Source organism: Thermobia domestica, chromosome 1, assembly GCF_964235325.1.
Source record: "Thermobia domestica chromosome 1, izTheDome1.hap1.1, whole genome shotgun sequence".
NCBI lineage: Eukaryota > Metazoa > Arthropoda > Insecta > Zygentoma > Lepismatidae > Thermobia > Thermobia domestica.
The window spans coordinates 15,742,359-15,761,500 of record NC_137454.1 but is presented as its reverse complement, the minus strand read 5'-3'; the positions used below and the strand labels follow the sequence as shown (position 1 = coordinate 15,761,500).

The window sequence follows — 19,142 nt, the reverse complement described above, 5'->3', positions numbered from 1 at the left end:
AAAATAATATAAAAAAGAAATATAGTACGTTTGTATGTAACGTACGATAAAAACAAACTCTCTCACTTGTAGTTTCGTTCCTGCACAATAGATGGCAACACAAGATTTTTTTCCCCTTCCTTTTATTATTATTATTGCGAGCACGTAAAATGACGAAAAAAATTCTTTCCTGCGGGGAGAAACGAAAATTGTGTCGGTAGGTGGCAGCACAGATACATCCATGCTCCAAGTTCATCGGTTCCTTGCTTATGCCGTGAAAAGTTGTCGGTCAGTTGCTGGTAAAGCGTTCGGCGGTGGTGGAAGTTGTTTGATGTTTGAGTGCTTTAACGTTCAGAAAGAGTTAGGTGATTTATAACATAAATTTAAAAATATTATATATTTATAAGTAAACATTGTGTTTTGTTCAGTGAAATTATTTGTGCAACATCATATAAAATTTGTGGAGAATATAAATTTGTTGTTTTAGAGGAAAAAGAAGAACCAAAGGTAAGTGAACTTTTGTTAAAATAATAGTATAAACTATGTTTCAAAGTTTTGTTTCATGGTTTTTGTTGAGCCACTTAACCTGACTGTGTTATGTGCGCACAGGTATCGAGAAGAACGTGTGTATGCTGGACCTACTTCGAAAACAGGGTAGATTTTTTTTCTTTTAATGTTAGCATTGTTTTAAAACACAAAATTAAGTCCTATTCTCAGAGTAATTTTTTCACTTAATTTTATTCCTAATGTAAACAAAACGTTTTTGTTTGTTTGTTTGTTTATTTATTTACCGATCCGCATGATTGAGGTAAAATAACCATGAAAGGAGACCGTTGATTAATGGAAGTGAATAATAAGTAAAGAATTAGTGGAATTAAAGTGTGGGAGGAGAGAAACCCGAAAAGACTCACGGACACATTATTGTCATAATTCATTTGGCCTGGCGTTGAACCATGGATTTCTAGTATCACAGATTTAGCGGTCTACCACTTGCCTTATTGCTGTAAAAACTGAAATACCAGCCATATTCAGTTTTTTCTAACCTTATTTTTACCATATCACCTGTTGTTCATTATCTTTTTATTTGTTTTTATTCTAAATTTGTCGCGATCTCATTCGTGGCTAAGCGGTTTGCATACATGCGTTTCCCGTGTGAGAACTGGGATCCCGGCAGGAGCTTATATGCTTCGGATCCCACATGAAGCTGCAGGTTCATGCCTCGTATAGCCTAGCTGCTGAAAGGAACGCTAAACTCAAATCAAATCAAAAATTCAAACTTGTAATCGAATACAACAAAAACTTCGGGAACAATTAAAATACTCATGCCCTGATTGGGTCTCGAATTCATGACTTTTAGCTTCATCATGGACCTCAGATAACTGATCAAGATTTGTACCTTTATCACCAGCGGAGACCATGTGTGAAGATCATTTATGATTCAGAGGATGACCCGGAGGGCGGAGTAATTCGCCCGGAGTTACGAAATTCTCTAAAGGTCCATATCTCCTATTGTCCTTAATGTGGATTCCTAGTACTTTCGTAGTACTACACTCCACCCCCGGTGTATTGAAATTTCCCTTCCCTGGGGAGAAATCCGAACCATTGTAGTCGTTCGATGTTTTCCACATCGAGGCTCGAACTAGGGATGCGAACGAGACAAGATTTGAGGCTGTCTCGTCTCGAAAATGTGTTGTAAAAGGGATGTCTCGACTCGAAAAATGTATTCTTCTCTATTGGAAGAGCTGTGTCTCGACTCGAATTTTGTCAGGAAAATTCTGTCTCGACTCGTCTCGTGCGCATCCCTGCTCGAACCCTAGACCGTCTTCACTACAAGCACGCACTCTAGACACTATACCTCTGATGAGGGCGACTACTCGGCTATGCCTACCGGTCGAATCACCATGGCCTCGTAAAACAAGTTTATTCAAAGAATTTCCTTATTATCTTTATTATTTATGTAACGTGCCAGACACAGAGCACATAGTGAGAAGGGCTAACCCCCAAGGTTTTGTCTGTTACACAAAAATAAAGGTTTAAATCTTTTAGTTTTACATGCAACCCTTATTCTCTTTTCGCTAAAGGAGATGGATAACTAATGAAAGTTAGAATTAGGATTTAGATTCCTGGGCTTTCGGCATCTATGCTCATGTTAGCCCGTCACATATGAGGGATGGCGTCCCTCAGAGATCACATTATCCGAGAAAAGGGAAGGAACAAAGGATTGGGGACAGCGCCGTAATTTAGATTTTTTCTGGGGAGGGCAAGCATTAATAGATGTATTTTTCCCCCTAAAAAGTTGTTTTTCTAATTCTTGGGCCCCTCTTTCCATCTTTCTCTTACTCTTTATGGGCCTTCCAGAGGTCTACGAAGGTCTACGAAGCCGTTAGTTACGCTTCTGGGTCCGTTCCATACATGACAAATTGATTAAGGGGACAATATTGACAAATCTCAAAGCCATACGAATAAATATTATTTCTAGGGCCCCTAAAAGTAGTCATCTTTCACTGAAATGGGCCCACGACTCATTTTTGTTTTATTTACCTTTTGTGTACTACTGTTTTGTTTATGTAATGTAGTGAACCTGCTTGATGCTTCATTTATAATTTCATATTCGTATCGTATATGAAGTAAGAAAATTTTGTCTTAAAATGGGTCCCTTCCCTCGAACGGCGGGGAGCTTCCTTGGGGTGGCAGTTGCCCCTCCTTCCCCCCACAAATTACGGCTCTGATTGGGGAAGGAAGGTAGGACCTATACGGTAGGCACCATCTCGACATTTGTTTGGTATGAATGAAGAAAACCTCACTCAGAATGGCAAGCCTGGAAGAGTTTTACACTTTTTCGACCGAGTGCCTCCATCGAGAATCGAACCGGAGACTGCTCCACTAAAGACGAGAGTGTTAGCGACTACGCTAGAGTATTGAAAGTAAATAAATATGAAACAACTGGTGCGGGAGAACCCGACAGGAGAACCCCAGGAAACTCACGGACACCTGGGATCGAATCAGGGATACCTGGTACTAGAAGTAGGCGCCTTGTCAGTGATAGATTCACAATCTATCTCATATCAAGATTGTCATTCAATTTTTCCACCTGCTAGTTGTGTTGTTTGTTTCTTGAAGTCAAGTGTCTCTATTCAGCACCGAGGCTGCAGAAACATAGACTTTAAGGTGAAATCCCAACCACTGCAATAGACTCAATGCTCTTCGACCGGGAATCGATCTCGGGTTCACGTATACCAACTACACTAGACCACCAGTGAGACACCTGTTGATTGAGGAATAACTCATGGACTTCGAAGCAGTTCTTGCACCTACTTTCATCCTCTACTTGAAAAAAAAAAAGTTAAAACTTGGACGTTCATCATACCACAATGATAAGTGTAAAAAATGGTAGTGTGCTTCATGTGGTATTGTTCAAACAATTGAAAGTGCATGGGAACATGGCGACCAGTGCCGGATTTACGTATAAGCTAAACAAGCTATAGCTTAGCGCCCCCTCTCATAGGAAACCCAAAATTAAGGAAAAAAATGAATGTATATTTTCAAAAGATAAGAAAAATAATAAATAAAATAAAATCTACACATAGCAATAGTGATTCGTGTTGTGCAGGCCCCTATGATGTAAATAATAGGGCCCTTTCTGCTAGCCTGTTTCCTAAAATATCGCTAGTTTCTTCATAGGCTATATAGGATGCCTACGTTCATCTGAACACATAAAGGGCCCCATCACCCTCAGCAGCTTAGGGCCCCACCAAACCTAAATCCAGCTCTGATGGTGACTCAATAGTTAGTAGGCGCTCGCTTCTAGTATGAGGGATCCCTGGTTTGATATCCGATCAGCCAAGTTCGTGGTGGACAACATCGTGTTTGTGAATTTTCTCGAGGTTCTCCCGTTTCCTCCCACATTCTCGTTTCACCAAATTTTACATAATCATTATTTTTCATTAATCGTCCGTCGTCCCTTTTAGCCTAAAGGATATAATCATGGGCCTTAAAGTTTAAAATTTTAGGATTAGGAATTAGATTTCTGGGCTTTCGACATCCGAGAAAAGGGAAGGAAGGAAGGATTGGGGAAGGAAGCGCATCCATGTTTCCCCGCGGGTTGGGGCCTCTATGTTAGGTACTGTCCCGGCATTTGCCTGGTGTGAATGAGGAAAGCCTAGCTTTTACACTTTTTCGACCGAGTATCCCTACCGGAAATCGAACTCGGGACAGCTCGCACCAAAGCAGAGAGTGTTAACGACTACGCCACAGTTTGAAATTTTAATTCATTTCATACTGAAAAGAAAGATGTAGTGGTAGAGTGTTCACCTCTGCTGCAGGGGATCTTAGATTCTATCCCAGCTCGCGCCAAGTGGGCTTTGTGGCGGGGAAACACTGTGTGCGTGGATTTTCTCGGGGTTCTCCCGTTGCCTCCTACTTTCTTCATACCACCATTTCATCCATTTCTCATCATCACCGTCTCTTTTAGCCTCACCAGTATATCCGTGGAACATAAAACTTAAGAGGCCTCATCACTGCGAAATTAAAATACCGCTAATTTTGCAGTAATTATGTGATATCTTCAAGTAGATAAAAGACAATCGAAAAGTGGAACAAGATCTCCCTAGACAATATTATTTTACATGAGATACCGTTATCACGACTCATTTATCTGCTTTCGATTCCCAGCAATTTAGAAAAACGGCATCTATTTTCGCGTTTCTAAACAACTGCAAACGGAAAGCTACTAGGTGACTCGTGATAACGGTACCTCATGCAAAATAACATCGTCTAGGGAGGTCTTGATCCACTTTTCGATTATCTTTTATCTATTTGAAGATATCACATAATTACTGTAAAATTAGCGGTATTTTAATTTCGCAGTGATAGGGACTCCAGGTTTCATTTCATTTCATATTGAAACGTACGTATATCCTACATTTGAATTATGATAGTTAGAGCTTGGTAATATTGCTTTCAGAAGTGCTAAAAAAAAAAAAAAAAAAACACTAGAAAATCTTATTGGAAATAACATTTAACCATATACTATACTAATTGCACGATATTTTATTCAATCTAAACCTGTTACCAAAGTTAGAAATGGATAACCAAAGATAAAGACCAGATTACTTAAATTATGTTCTGAGATGAATAGATGGCTAGTTACAATGTGATTTTATACAGAACTGATATCCGAATAAGGACGGACCGTTCTTTCCAAGAATCCAGCGATTTGAGGCGTTTCCCACAAGAAGGAAGGGTGTGTTTTAGTGAGGTGGATGATATTTATGATGCGGATTCGATTTAGAAATCTCATATGGAAATGAAAGAATCTCTGGCTGTCATTGATCGCAACTTAAAATGTTTCACTTTATTACCCCGAAGTATAATAATGTTAGATACGAATGAACATGCGTCTAGTAAAGATAATTTTTATAAAGTTTCAAGTGAAGGTTAAATTCATGTTAAAATATTGTTACGTCACAGTTGTCTCAGTCGAATAAATTGCTATGTTACTTCCAATTTTGGTGATTCAATGGGAAATAGGGTTCCATTTTTATTGATACCATGAGGGGACGATCTCCATTGCTAGTATTTCTAGGGTGTGAATAAGGAGTATCTTTCAAGATTGTCTAGTGTATTTGGAGGGCTGTGATTGGTTAGTTGCGTAGTTGTTTGCATATTTATGTCCCGCTTCAATACCGAGGTTATATAATACGTAAACCTGTAGCTTAACGTAGAATACGAACCAAGTGAACCCCCACCGGAATCAAACTTGAATGTCCCGCATAGAAGGGGTTAACGCCAACTATTTATACCCTTGAAAGTGCTCTCTCGTTGGACAGACAGTTCTGAGAATAGAACCTGGTCCACTTGAATACGAAGGAATTATACCACTCCAGTTTTCTTTCTTCTATTATTATTATTAAATAACTACAAGAAGTAATTGTCAGACATAATGTAACATATTTATGGGCAGGTGGTCTGAGGTCTTAAATTTGAAATGGTAACGGGTTCGAGTCCTGCTATGAAGACAGGTGGTCTGATTGGTATGAGGTCTTGATTGGGAGGCAGGTGGTATGAGGTCTTGATTGTTTTGTGATATCCTTATTACGTCAATTAAGCGTATTCGTCGGTTCTGCAGCGTATTTTTAGTGGCGTCGCGTAGCGTGGTCGCTACGAGTAACGCTCTCGCCTTTGGTGCAAGCGGTTTCGGATTTGATTCCCAGTGAAGACACAGCCTTTTCAGAACAGCCATCCTAAGTGAGATTTTTTCCTGTTTTGCTCATTCACACTGGCAAATGCCGGGGTGGGACCTAACGTAGACAGGTCCTAAACCACTTCCGTCGTTCCTTATCCTTTTCTCCCTTCCCACCTTTCGCGGATAGCGTGCTCGCCCAGGGGTGTCATACGTGACAGTCTTAAGGCCATAGTTGTCGATAATGCCTAGAGAGATGTACGTATCAATCAATCCAGCATATTTTAAGTTTATTAAAGAGTCATTTTAGTCGATGTGTTTTGTGTTTACAGAAAAGTACAACTGTAAATGAAAAACTAACATTTTTCTGTAAAATGTTGCTGGTTGATAATAGGTCGTTATATATAGGTATATAATACTAAGGTTAAATAATGCAGTAGGTGTGATCTACCACTGAACTATCGCGGCTCTTTGGATCATTTAATGAGTTGAATTGATTTTGAGTTTAACGTCCCGTTCAGCAGCGAGGCTATATGTGACGTGGACCTACTGATTAACGTAGACGAACCACATGAGCTCCCTCCGGGTCTTCCACGTCACAGGCGCATACGCTAACTGCTGAGACACGAAGGAGCTCTTGGATCATTTAAGTTTCAGCTCCAGTGATAGAGTTGACATGGATAAAACTAAGATATAATGCAGCAAAACGTATTAAATAAAGTATAAACATGTAATATCAATAAATTAAACATGGATGCGTTTGCTGTACCATTTTGACGGAACTCCCGCAAATTTGTGTTCCTTCTTCAACCAATGTTAAAATTATTGTAATTGAAGTTTTAAGTCCAATGGTTAAGCCTTCTGGAGGGAAAAGAAGATAGATTATTAGGGCCCAATGTTGTCAATCATAAAATCACATGGCCTGAGTTCGAACCAGGTACCCGTCTCACCAGAGGTGAGCGATCTACCACTGACTCGCCCTGCTTCCAATGTCAAAGATAATAAGTGGATTAAATGCTGTGTTTACAAATTGAAAGATCGTTAGTGCGATATATAGAGTGAAAATTTTTAATAAATCTTTAAAAGCCATTTTTGCTGACCGTATACAGGGTGGAAGGTAACTCCACCGAAAATTTTTCGGAGGTGATTCCTTACATGAAATAAAAGAGAAAAGTTCTAATAAAACACGGGTCGAAAAACATCTTTCAGAGTTTGACCCGCCGAATATTCGAAAAATCACGTTTCAAAACGCCCTGGCCGTTTCGAATTACAATAATTACAATAATTACAAGTTTAACAGATAATACAGAGGCATAAATGGCGAGTTCCAAAAAGCTATAATTCTTCAATTTCTTGTGGCCGCCTCAAAATTTAGTGGAAGTGGTACAGCTCACAATACTTATTAAAACGATAATGAATGCAAGTCAGGTGACATTTCTGGTGACAGGTGTGTATTTCTGCAGATGAAGATTCAGAAGACATCTTCCACAGCACAGTGCGTTCCACGCTGCTTTAATGCATCCGCGTAATTATAATTTCTAAAGAAGATAAACCATAAGAAAGAAGACTCATATAGCATAAACAGTAAGAACGTGATACAATAGTTCTGAACTTACGTTTGTTAATCTCTTGATACTGGTTTAAGGTCAAGTTCACGGCCAGACCAGTTTAAAAGAACAGCCTTTCAAATTGCAGGCATATTCGGCATGTAAATAAGTCATGTAGTGGCTGTTGTGTTTGTTATAGTCTTTCCTTTTTGATTTGTTGTTGTTGATTTTGATTGGTAATCCAACACAAATGGAAATTAATAAGAGAAATTGGTTTCACACTTATTTGAAAAGATATCCTGTAACACGTTTCTCTTTATTTGCTTTACTGATCGTATAATTAATTGAAGTTTAAGAACACTTTAGCAGTACCTACGTTAATGAATAAAAGAGATCTAACGTTCAGTTTAACGTCCCACAATTATGTCCTTTAGGCTAAGGGAGACGGATGATTAAGGCAAGTGAATGGTAATGGAATAAGATGTGGAATGAGAATGTAGGAGGAAACCTCTGACCCACCGTAACGCGTTCAAATTTCTATGATACCCTGCCGAGCGTCGAACCCGAAACCCCTTGTAGAAGAAGCGTGCCCGCTATCCACTATAGAAGAAGTGAAGGAGGCCTGAATCGAACGTGGCTCATACCTGCTCATAAACCTCACATTCTGTCCGCTTAGTTTATTCAGAGTCATACACTATTTTGTCAACAGATCAAGCGTGTATACCTCAAGGGACTCTGTGCAGTCAGACGACATATGAACAACTGTCTGATGTAGGTCGGTTCATCAGTTCCTAATGTCAAAATAATATATATATTTTTAACTTTCTTCACCGTAGTTCATTAAATCCTAATCCAAGTAATTCCCAAATTATCTTACAATGTTGGGTCAACAACAATAGTTTATGTCTCCTTAGACAGGATTGAATTCAGAATCAATAGTACTAAATGAACTAGAGAGGATTGAATTCAGAATCAATAGTACTAAATGAACTAGAGAGGATTGAATTCAGAATCAATAGTACTAAGTGAACTAGGAAGGATTGAATTCAGAATCAATAGTACTAAGTGAACGAGAAAGGATTGAATTCAGAATCAATAGTACTAAGTGAACTAGGAAGGATTGAATTCAGAATTAATAGTACTAAGTGAACTAGGAAGGATTGAATTCAGAATCAATAGTACTAAGTGAACTAGAGAGGATTGAAATCAGAATCAATAGAACTAAATGAACTAGAGAGGATTGAATTCAGAATCAATACTACTAAATGAACTAGAGAGGATTGAATTCAGAATCAATAGTACTAATGAACGATCAATAACATTTAATTACGCGGGGATCAAAGTTCAAAAAAGAAATCAGTATGTTGCATAAAAGAAAATTCAATTTAAGCATATTATTTGTTACTTTTCTAAATTTTTTATAAAGTTCTTCTCGGGCAATCAGCCAGGTGAAAACCCTGGCTGATTGCCCGAGAAGAACTTTATAATATACGCCGCCAGGAAAGCTTCAAATCTTATTTTCTAAATTTGTTTGAGATTTACATATTTATATATTTAAACATAAAATGAGCTTTCTTAAAAAATAAAAATCTGTGTACATAACACATATATGTAAAGTATTGCTCTCTATTTTGAAATATTGTAGAATCATATAGCCACATATTGAAATGAAAATTTACATTTTGAATCGATTCTACAGAAGGGTCCTCAGACTACCTCGTTATTAGTATAACGTTATCTCTGTCAGTAAGTAGTGAATTTTGGAGATACCGAAGGCATATCAGAAGTGTTATGTTATCTAATGTAAGATGTGAGTTTTGAACGTACAGAAAGCATATCCAGCTATATCGTTATTAACATTGGTTATCAATTAGGGTGTAGTGAATTTTGAAGGTGTGGAAAGCACGTCAAACCTCAGTGTTATGAACGTTATGTGTTCTATTAGAATCTGGTAAATTTTGGACGTTTCTTCTGTGTTTATTTACGTGTATCATGTTGTACAGAAGGCAGTTGAAGACAGTGATTACGGAGGAGAACCCTTCTACTTGGCTGGCCACAATTTTCTTTTGAGAGATTTGCTAATTTAGTGGCCGCGAGGAGAGCAGAAAAGAACAGAAGAAAAAGTGAATATGCATTACTTCTCCAGTGGAACGAATCACAGCAATCTTGAAGTGTAACGATGCGTATCGAGGTCTGCTTCTCCAACTGGTGCCTTCCTTTCAATCTAGGACTCCCTCACGACAACCAGAGGTGTCCTCGGCCTACAAACAGATAGCCAAAACTTCTGCACAACAATTAGTTTTCGTGGTGAGCTGACAAATTATATGATTTTTTTTCTTTGTCTGTTGGAAAATATTCTGAAGTAAGTTGAAAGCAACGCATTGCCTTTGTACTGTGCACTTGAATAAGATTGGAGACAAATTTGATACCGGATACACAAAGACCAGTTGATCAGTGGAAAATAAATCTAGCTGGCGCCAAGCCACTGTGCCCCTTGTTTTATGTGAGGCCATTTTCAATACTGAGATCAGTCATAAGAAACTTGTATATATGAACCAAGTTTGAATACGGGAAAAAAGTGAGAACTCCTTCGTGGCTAAGCAGTTAGCGTACGTGCCTTTTACGTGGGAGACCCGGGTTCGATTCCCAGCGGGGCTCATGTAGTTCGGATTCCATGTTAAACTGTAAGTCAACTCTCATATAGCCTTGCTCCTGAACGGGCGTTAAACTCAAAATCAAATCAAATCAACGGGAAATAGTGACAGAGAAAGAGAGAAATTGTAAGGGAAACTCAAAAAGGATGTTGCTTCTGTTCAACGGTATTTAGCGTGTATCTAGAAGATATGAGGTAAAAGGGTTTACATACTGGTATACAGTGGCGTATTTAGGGGGGCTTCCGGGATTAACCCCTCTCCCGAAATCTTAATTACTATAGTAAAGTTCATGAAATATCTTGCAGAATTTTCACATTTTCAGGCAAAGCCCTCCGAAAGTTAGCAAAGCCCCCGAAACAAAATCGTAAATACGCCACTGCTCGTATATGTCGATAGGAATAAATTCTCTAAAGCATACGGATGGTAAATGGGTAAGTGAAAGTGAATAACTTTGAATGAATTGGTGGAATGAAGGTGTGGGTGGAAACTGAAAAGCCCCACGCACATCCGTGCGCACGATGTTGATCACCACAAAAACTTACATAACCTGGGTTGGAACGAGGGACCTCTCGCACTAGAGTTGATAACTCCATCATTAAGTCTTTTTATTTCAGTAGAAGGGATAGATATACAGTATATGCAGTTTGTGGATGATGTCGCGCTTGTGAAATCTGAACACAAAATCTGGATTAGAAAACTTCAGACGCTACGAAGCACCAAGGATACAGAATGAAATAATTGCCAGAAAGACAAAAGCAATGGTGATTGAAATAAGTTTCCTGTATCTAATATATATAGAAGTAAGAGACAAAAACTATAACAAGCGGCCAGATCTTCACACGTAAATGGTCCTGGTTATTGTTTGAGAAGAATCTCAGAATACACAATGCCGGGATAACGGAACCACTGTCAGGTACCTTACGCAGGAAGTGGATCTTGTGTTCTCCCCGAAATCCCTACTTTTCTGTAAATATAATCTAATTTTAGGGCTAGTTTTACAGATTTTAGAATAATTTATCGTCATATTGATCTTTCGGCCTCCAAAGTTTTGGACCCCTTCCGAAATAAATTCCTGCGTGAAGTACCTGATCACAAGACTCTCCATTATTTGACTTTGCAGCCGGCAGATCAATTCTCAGTGTTGCTTTACTATTGTGATAGCTTTATAGAAATATTCCTTCTCTGTACTAAATTAAAATGGCCGTGGTGACTCAGTGGTAGAGCGGTTATCTCTGGTGCGTGGGTTCTCTGGCTCGATCCCCGGCTAAAGTAAGTTTGTGGTGGACAACATCGTGCCCGTGGGTTTTCTCGAGGTCTTCCCGTTTGCTTCACATTTTTATTCCACCTATTTTCCATCATCATTCACTTGCCATAATCATCCGTCTCTCTTAGCCTTAAGGGTCTTCACTACAGCGAAATTAAACTACCGCTAATTTTCGAGCTTTTCTGTTATATCTTCAAAATAAATTAAAATATTCGAAAAGGAAAAACGTAGTGCACTAGACAATATTATTTTGGATATGACACCGTTATCACAACTCATCTATCTGCTTTCGATATGTAACTGTCGATAGATTTAACATTTTTTTGCGGGTTCTGTAAATAGCGGCATACCAAAAGCAGATAGGTGAATTGTGGTAAAGGTACCACATACAAAATCGTATTGTTTAATTCACTAAGTTTCTGTTTTTCGAATATTTGTATTTGTTTTGAAGATATTAGAGAAAAACTCTAAAATTAGCGGCAGTTTAATTTCGCTGTAGTGAAGACCCTTAGAGGCGTAATCGTGGGACGTTAAACTTATAAATTTCTATTCGTTTTTATTTTCTGTACTACATTAGAACATGAAGTGCAAATTTGATAGCTATCTAAAAATCCTCTCTTTCTAGAAAACTCGCAAATAAAATAATTTGCTATTTTACTGGTATTTGCGAGTATATTGATGCATTGTCGGACTGAGGGTTATAGGGCCCCGGCAGGAATCTTACTTGGAGGGCCCCATCTTCCATTCCCATGTAGCATGTAGGAGCATTTATGGGACCCCAATTCACATTTAGACAATATGATACTAGGGCCCCATTCTTCACATTGTTACTAGGCCAGAAACAAAGGGACCCAAACAGGACTTTATAATACTGTTATAGATATACCACATTGTGTTGCCACCTAGTCTTCCGTTCTGAGCGCTGCTATCGACTGAAGGAATTCCACTCCTTTTCGCTAATTCTCTCCCGTTTAGCAACACCGGAGCCCTTATTGGCTCAACGTGTGGGTGTGTCGAGGGTGAGCTTTAGTTCGCATTTTTGCCACGGCTCAATACATTTTGGCAGCACTATAGTTTCATTCCAATAATGAGACTCCAAGATTACATTCAATGCTGGGGGATACCGAACTCTGGGGACGACGGAACGAACTACGAGTGATTATGCCTAACACAGCAGATATCTATATATATAAAAGAGAACGCACAAAATCCTTTGTCCGCTCATCACGCTAATACGGCTGAACCGATTTCTTTCATTTTTGGGGGGTTGTTAGGATTTGGACCCTAGATGGTTTTTATCATATCACTTTAATTTTCAATTAGCAGTGTCTTGAGATAATTGACCAATCAGGTGTCAATACGTACAAAAAATCCTTTGTCCGCTCATCACGCTAATACGGGTGAACCGATTTCTTTCATTTTTGGGGGGTTGTTAGGATGTGGACCCTAGATGGTTTTTATCATATCACTTTAATTTTCAATTACCAGTGTCTTGAGATAATTGACCATTCAGGTGTCCATACGTACAAATCCTTTGTTATTAGTTCATCATAGGTATAAAAATAAACGTATTTATATGCAACCCGCATGACCCTGTGACTCGGCGGGTTAACATAACTGACAGGCGCTATAAATCACTTGAAAGCGAAAAAGTAAAAATTATCTAAGTAACAAAGTTTATTGCGTTCCGGGATGACCGCAGCGAAGCGGGGCGGGTTGGGGTGACCACAGCGAAGCGGGGCGGGTTAACATAAATGACAGGCGATATAATGTTAACATTAGTGCAATCTTCTATGGTTTTTATCATATCACTTGAAAGCGAAAAAGTAAAAATTATCTAAGTAACAAAGTTTATTGCGTTCCGGGGTGACCGCAGCGAAGCGGGGTGAACGCTGCTAGTGTTTTATATTACTTTCCATCAGTGGCGGATCCAGGGGGGGCCGATCGGGGCGATCGTCTCCCCCAGAAGAGGAAAGTTTTTTTTTTTAATTTTATATATAAATAAAATCCATCCCAGAGTTTAGAACTCTTAAAAGTAGCTCTAAGTAGCAGTATTACAACTCACCCCCCCCCCAGAAGTCCGTCTTGGATCCGCCCCTGCTTTCCATGTTATTTAATATTCATTATTATATATATATTTCTAGAGGGCCTCGGCAGGGATCCCTGCCCTAATGCCCTGGCCAATCCGGGTCTGTATTGATGCTAGAAAATGTCAATTAATATTAGTTTCAATTTACGATTTCAGAAACATATACAATAGATCATTGTTTTATAATGTCGTCAATAATAGATGAGAAGAACGTGTAAATGACATTCTAATGGCAGAAGTTGTCAATGAGAAGAACCATTCATCGCGTAATTATCTGTCGTGAGTCTATAAACTTCTTTAATTAGCCTCCCTATCATCGTTACGTTATAATTGGCGATTATACCTTAACAAGGTAAGAACTTTGTGTTCTGGATCGATGGATAAACGCATAAAAGCTTATCACGAAAACGTTTTACACAATTATCACAATTACAAGAGCCACTCGTGATGTGTAAGTTATTAGAATTTGTTACTTCATTTTTTATCATAACATATGGCAATATTTGTAATATTTTATGATCTCACAATATCATTCTGATATTAACATATGAATGTTACTGCTTTCGGTGTTGAGTATTCTTTTAATTTACTGCGTTGATTTTAATCTCTTTTTTTTTTTTTTTTTTTTTTTTTTTTGTCAGCTGTAAATATAAACATTCAAATAGAAAGTGTGTGTCCATTTTTTACGCAATAAACTGTTAAAATTTATTACAAAATGTAAATGAAATGAAATCTTTTAGTTTAACATTCGACAATTATGTCCTTTAGGCTAAGGGAGGCGGATAATTAAAGCAAGTGAACGATGATGGAAAAATTGGTGGTATGAAAATGCGGGAGTGTCCCGAGAAAACCCACGGATACAATGTTATCCACCACAAACATACTTGGCCGGGGATCGAACTATAGACCCCATACACCAGAGGCAAGCTCTCTATCATTATTACAATAAAGGCACAACATAAATCCATAAATATTTTTTTTTATTATTTTGGCCAGTAATTAGTGTACGCAGAACTTTATCACGAAGAGAGTCAAGCACCCAAGTTCATACAATATCAGGATTAGCTTGAGTTATTCGTCCCACCCAGCTAAGCTTCCTCATTCTTCATACCACCATTTCAAAGAATCGAATAAGGTCCCCGTGTCACTGGTCAGCAACACAAATAGTTCTTACCTTGACGCAATGTCGACACAAGTGCTAGCACATTCGCGCCATCTACAAATCTATATCATAACTTCTTGCAGAACAGCAGCAAGCAAGATCGTCAGAGCAGAGTTTCGCTCCTTGGTGTCGTTGCTGTCAATCGATAGCAAACGAAAGATTTTTTTTTTTTTTTTTAAATCAGGTTTTCACAACATGAAACAAATTTAAGGTACACTTTATCTTCAGTTTCGTATTATTGTAAGTTAGAATTCAGTACAGTTGTGAGATTTGTAGCTCTTCATTCGTTAAAGGGTTGAACTCTTCAGGAAATTGGTAGTTACTGATACGAACAGCCAAGGGCGCCGATCCTGGAGTGGCCTGGGGGACCCGCCCCCCAAAGTTCATGTAGGTTCCCCCATTGTATTTATGAATATACAATATTTGGCATAATTTGAATCCAATTTGTCTTAAAATCCTCATACCTTCTGCATCTGAATGGATCCCCCCAAATTTACAAAGAAATCGGCGCCCTTACAAAGAAAGCGGACGTCGGCGATGCGTTCCACAAGGTGCCAGGGACTTCGGCTTGCTCCTGATAAATACTAAAGGAGATGACTACAGCTCACGGAGGCTAATTTTTGCATCTGATACATGGTCAACACATTTGATCTCAACGCCACTGTTTCTGGTTTTCTTGTCCGGAAGTAGCTTCCCCATAGTATTGCCTACTTCTTGTTTCGTCTCGAAATTTGTCTTGTCCCATTTTGTTATTTTATGTACAAAATGTATGTCCTAATTTTTCGTTATTTCGTCTAGACGTTATCAGAATCTTTGCACATCCTCAAATGATGTGATATAAGAACATTCAAACCATATTTATTATTGGAGTATATTATGTAATTAATGACTTGAGTATCTAAAACCCTTTCGGAATTTATTGTACATATATTGTGTATGTCATATGTGTGTACTGTTTTAAACCGCTCACTTAACACCTATCACTGCTGTGTTTCTTTTATTATTGTTCAGTCGTACATTCGTTGCGAAACAGGCCACATGTATTTTAAGAAGGAGCTCTTCAAGTTGGTGGGGGTCATGACGTCATCTGTTTGACCTTCAAGAGTATAGTTCAAAAGTCTTATTTTGCTCTTTCGCAAATGCTGTCTAAATGGTTTTATGGGATTCAAAGACATATATATATGTCGTCGACATGACCATCAGACAGAGTACACGTGTTACGGCTTCGTTCCTTCAGCATTTTTCAGGTTATTTTGAGATCTGTATAACAGTGTTTAAGATCTGTATAACAGTGTTTTGAAACAGTATAACAGTGTTTAAGATCCATGACTTGGATGAACCAGTGTTGCCTATAAAACTCGTGAGATTTCTCGTCTCATGTCCAATATGACACAAAAATTGTAATGTGTCTCGCCTCACCTCGAATTTTTTAAAAGTTACTTCTCGCCTCGTGAACAACGCTAATAACAACTAAAAATTCAGAGGCGGATTCAGGACACACTTCCTAGGAGGGGAGACAGCGGATTAGGAGTGGTGAGAGATTCTCAATTTTCCCTCTCCCAGCAGATTTATGCAGCTCTGGTGCCCCGGTCGCTGTGGACGGGATCCGCCTATGAAAAAAAAATATTAGTGGTATAGATTATAGTTGATATATAACCAGAAGTATTACCACCAGAAAAATTACATAAATTTATTCCATTGCCATGGTTCCTATCTACGCACAACGTACAAGAGCTTATTTTCTAATTTTCGAAGTAATCCATGTAATTTTCATACTTTTTAAAAAAAGAAGTAATAAACGATAGTTCAATTGCCTGTAATTTATTATTACACATATAGCAGGAAAGCCAATAGGGTATTAAAATTGAGATAGCATACTTTTTTTCTCCCGTTTGACAAATTTCTGACAATGATTATATGAAAATTGTTCAATTTTCTCTCTCAGCCTTGTATCTTCCGTGCTTTGCCTCTGTAAAAGCCTTTCATTTAATGTCCCTGTTGTATGCATCAATAATTTGCGCCCGAACAGAAGAGATGAAAGAGAGAGAGAGAGAGAGAAAGAAAAGAAATAAAAGGCTATTGACGAAAAGCGGCTTGTGTTTTCATTTGCTACCGCGTACTAGGAGGATTTAATATTTCCATCATCTAATGGCTCTGGAGACACAAAGTCTGATGTTCTCTTTTAAATTAAACAAGAACAGAAAGATCTCACAGTCAGTTCTTGCTTTATCTTCGTGATCGCAAATCACAAGGCAAAAGGAAGGAAAAAAGAAAGAAAAGAAAAAGATAAGAAATCGATGTATAATTGCTTTTCGGAAGGAACTACATTGTTCAGCAGAAATCTTAAACAACTTTACAAGACCAAGTCAATATTGGAAATTGTCTGTAAAAGTTGTGTGCGTTCAGCCAGACGTTAGGTTTTAATACGTTTATCTCTCACAAAAAGGTATGGTAAAGGTAAGGAGACTAGTTTCTGTTCCTTGTCGTTTTTTTTTTTTTTTTTTTTTTTTTTTTAACAGAATGAGAGAAAATCAAATTAGGAAGTTGAAGTGAAAGGATAGATTTAGGATTAGGGCTAGGATAGTAAATTTAGTTTACACAAATTTCGAACATTTGGAATCAAACTTCAAACTCCTTAGTAATAGCTGTAGTTCTATTGAATAATAATGATAATAATATTTGATTTAATTTTATTTTTTTTTAGTTTAACGTACCTTTCAACAGTGAGGTTATGTGAGACATAGACCTACAACTTAATGAGAGATCCGAACCATATCAGCTTCCGCCAGGAATCTCCCAAGCCAAAACACTCGTACGCTAACCGCTTAGCCACGAACGAGCTCAATAATAATAATAATAATAATAATAATAATAATAATAATAATAATAATAATAATAATAATAATAATAATAATAATAATAATAATAATAATAATAATAATGGAAAGCCTAGATCACTAATTGAGGTCCTCAGTTCTATGTCAGGTCAGTGTCCTTGGGATTTCTGGATTCTCCTTTATCTCCCACATTTTCATTCGACCTATTCTTTCATAACATTAATTTTCATTATTAATAGTCTGTGTCTTTTAGTCTAAGGAGCATAACTGTGCGATTAATGTGATTATGTTACAGATATGTTGGATATATTTTTAGGAGTGATGGACACAAAACCAGTTTGTAGGATTTTCGAAAAACAGAAACCAGTTCCTAGGCTTTTAGAAAAACAAAAACTGGCTTCTAGTTTTCTTTTTTTATAAAAAGAAACCGGTTTCTAGTTTTTTAAAACAGAAACAGGTTTCTAGGCTTTTTTAGAAACCAGAAACCGGTTTCTGTTTTTTTAGAAACAGAAAGAAACAGGTTTTTAGATTTTTTAGAAAAACATAAACAATTTCTAGTCGTCCATTTGTTTTTTCGTTTTTTTTAAGAAAAACGGAAACCTATTTCTACCTATTTAGTAATACAGAAACCAGTTTTTGGTTTTCTTTCAGGAAAACAAAAATTCAGCTTCTAGGTTTTTTTTTTTTTTTTTTTTTTTTTTTATTAGAGAAACAGAAACCAGTTTGTAGGGTTTTAGAACAACAGAAACCGGTTTCTAGTTTTTTTTATATAGAAAAATAGAAAACGGTTTCTAGACTTTTCGGAAAAAACAAATCCAGTTTCTAGATTTAAAAAAAACAGAAACCGATTTAAGAAACTTTTTAAAACTGTTTTCTAATATTTTTTTTCGTTTTCGTTAACTTGTTTGGTAGGGACTACTTACAAGATGGTGTTGGACATTTATCAATTAAAATCTAATCAATCAATTGAAATTGAAAGTAATTATTCTAAAAAAAATAATTGGAATTGGTTTCAATTGCAATTAATATCAATTTGTTATTTGCAATTCATAGCAGTTGTGATTCAATCGAATCATTCTTACCACCCACATTTCCTTAAAATATCTAATTAGTCGAAATAAAAAAAAGAGGTTCTTCCGTTTTCGAACAAATGTGAATATGAACAAGCCATGTGATTATCATTTTTTCTTCTTCTTCTTTTGACAGCATCTTACACGTACTCTATCAGTACATACTCGTAGCTCTGTTTCAGATTTCTTTCTTTTCAAGCAACACGGTAGCTTCTGGAGACTCGTGCCCTTGGTTCTTGAAACAAAAGATATCGTGGTTGTTTCTCATTTAATTATTCTTGCACACTCTGCACTCGTTGGATAGGCTTACGTCTTCGTCAGCCTTAAACGTAAGTCACGCGTGTAAAATAATCATAATG

At 37.6% G+C, this 19,142-nt stretch overlaps 1 protein-coding gene across 1 annotated transcript in view; it reads left to right on the top strand.

The window, feature by feature from the left end:
- Positions 1-252: 252 nt before the first annotated feature.
- The window catches only part of sano (CABIT domain-containing protein serrano), a 227,779-nt gene continuing 208,889 nt past the window's right edge, over positions 253-19,142 (top strand). The window contains exon 1 of the mRNA XM_081754843.1: positions 253-486. The gene's annotated coding sequence lies outside the window, so the exon portion shown is untranslated. The remainder of the gene's footprint in view (positions 487-19,142) is intronic.